The sequence below is a fragment of the Nannospalax galili genome, unplaced genomic scaffold, assembly GCF_000622305.1.
Source record: "Nannospalax galili isolate Female #2095 unplaced genomic scaffold, S.galili_v1.0 scaffold105, whole genome shotgun sequence".
NCBI classification, from domain to species: Eukaryota; Metazoa; Chordata; class Mammalia; order Rodentia; family Spalacidae; genus Nannospalax; species Nannospalax galili.
The window spans coordinates 2,741,693-2,744,174 of NW_008354502.1; positions in this window are offsets into that span (position 1 = coordinate 2,741,693).

A 2,482-nucleotide genomic window follows, 5' to 3' on the forward strand; every position below is an offset into this window, starting at 1 on the left:
ATATACCAAAGACTTTATACAGTGTGATATCTCTCAGAATTGACTACAGACTATATGTTATGGGAATATCTTCAGAAATCTTGCCACTGGGCTTTAAAACTGTGGCTTTTGCATCAACTTCCTGGAAAATCAGACTGAAAACATTTAGCAGAACATTCCCAGGGAGTGCCCTGATTCTTCTATTTGCTTGCACTGTGTCTGTGAATGGCCAAAGTGAAGTGCCAGTGGTTATTGTCTTGCTAAGGGATAGCTCCATGACTGTTAGGATTTTCATCTTCTAACTCTTTCAAGAGAAATTCCTCAATATATGATTACTGCTGGGTGAAGGAAAGTAGATATTTAAGATTTCTAGTTAGGCTAACTAGATGCCAGTGAATGAACTTGCACCTAAGGACATCTAGGTACAAATAAATGCTTGACTGGATACTTAACATTTATAACAGAATGCATGAGGTCTCATGGGTGGGTGCGCAGGCATGGATGAGGGGACCTAAATTTGATTAAGAACTATTTTATGAAATGCACAAAAACTCTCTAAAAATACTTTTAAAAGGTTGGTTACTATACGAGTGTGTGGAGTGTGTGTGGGCGCTCTCTCTCTCTCTCTCTCTCTCTCTCTCTCTCTCTCTCAAAGCAGGGGTGAGGTAGCCTTGACATCTAGTAGATTAAGACAAGTGCTGTTGTTTAACATCTTAAGATGTAAGGCATTTACCCCTCCTCCTCCTCCCTATGTCACTGTCCAATAAATCCATATGACCTGGTATATCATTATTGCCAAGACTAATAAACTCAATTTTAGGTCATGGAGCTAGGCCAGGCTGGTTAAGGAGCATTTTATTGATGCAACTCAAGAAAAAAACAAAAATAAAATCTAGAGTGGACAAGAGCTAACATTGGAAGTGTCAATATGCAGATTTTAAAATACCCTTTATGATGTCAGATCTTTCTGACACCCCCTTTCGCCTCCTACAGAGAAGTCTTAGATCTGTTCAACATCTGCAGTGAAAGGGCTGAGGGGGTGACCTCTTGAGGTGACCACTCTGTTGAGATGAACTAAACCTATCACGGTGGTAGCTGGGATTTAGACAAACATAAGAGTGAAGAGGAGTGAGGTAGGAGAAACAAAGCTCAAAGAGAAGGATTTGCTTTACCTTCTACAAGTTAGTTGTCTCGGGCACAGAAATGCAAACTACAAAACCCTGTGACTCTTAAATCTCCACACGAAGCAGATTGCAAATTACCACTTGAATCCAAAAAGTATAATAATTTGTTGCTAAGGATTTTGGATTGTACCTCCTTGCTTAACAAAGCCATTAATCAAGTGAATTCAACTACATTTTCCTCCTACAAAAACTAAAGTGTTGGAGATCACAGGAGACTGCCACCATGATGAAATAGTCAAAAGTCAAAAGCAGGTAATCCTGGTGAATTTCTTTGAATGTCATACACTGCTCATAACAACAATAATGTTTTTGGTATTTTATGATATATAAACACTTTAAATGTCAAAGATATGATATTGTCAATGCAAAAGCATAACTCTCATGTCAAAGAGGATAAGAAATAGTTTATTCTGGAGCCAAATATGAGAGACCATGGCCCAGGAACACAGATTCAGGTTATCCCAAATTCCATTTTCCTATGTGGTAATAGCTTCATGAAGATTTTATAGTAACAGAATGAAGAAAAGTCATAAATAAAGACATTTTCCAAACACATTATTGGAAACATCATGAAGGCAGATACAGCAAAAGAGAAATTTCAGCTACAGATGACACTCAGCCTTTTGGTTGGTCGAAACTGGTGGTCTGTTAATAAGTCCCAAAAGGTTTTTATCCGTTAGTCATGGGATGTTGTCAGAAACAAAGATGGACAGGAGTGGATATTTTGAAGGCTAAAGATGAGTGGTAATTAGGCTCTAGACTTGAAACATTCCAAATTCTCCACAATCACTGAAGTTATAATCATTTGACCAGCCTTAATAGAACGTTCAGTTTTAAGATACGGTTTTCCTGGGAACTTTTTGTTCAGTGTTATTCTAGCATGTCAGATGCCAGGACACTTTTTCTGACTTATTTATTTTATTTTATGTATATGAGTGTATTGCCTGCATGTAAGAGCACAGGTGACAGAAGAGGGCATCAGATCACCTGGAACTGGAATTACTGACCATTATTAGGTGCCATGTGGGTGCTGGGATTCAAATCCAGGTTTTCTGCAAGAACAGCCAGAGCTTTGAATCACTGAACCATCTCTCCAGCCCCGCCAAGACATATTTTAATTTTAATAATCATTACGCCTCTGGATCTTTGGTGTATTCATTACAAAATATGTTCAGAACACCAACAAATATTGCTCATTAATGTAATTATTGTGTGCCAAGAAATGGGCTCCAGTGTCTGGGGAAAGCCTTTTATTTTCATGATGTATAGATCAGATCTTCTTCAATTACTGGAACTGTTACAAGAAACTCAGATTTTTT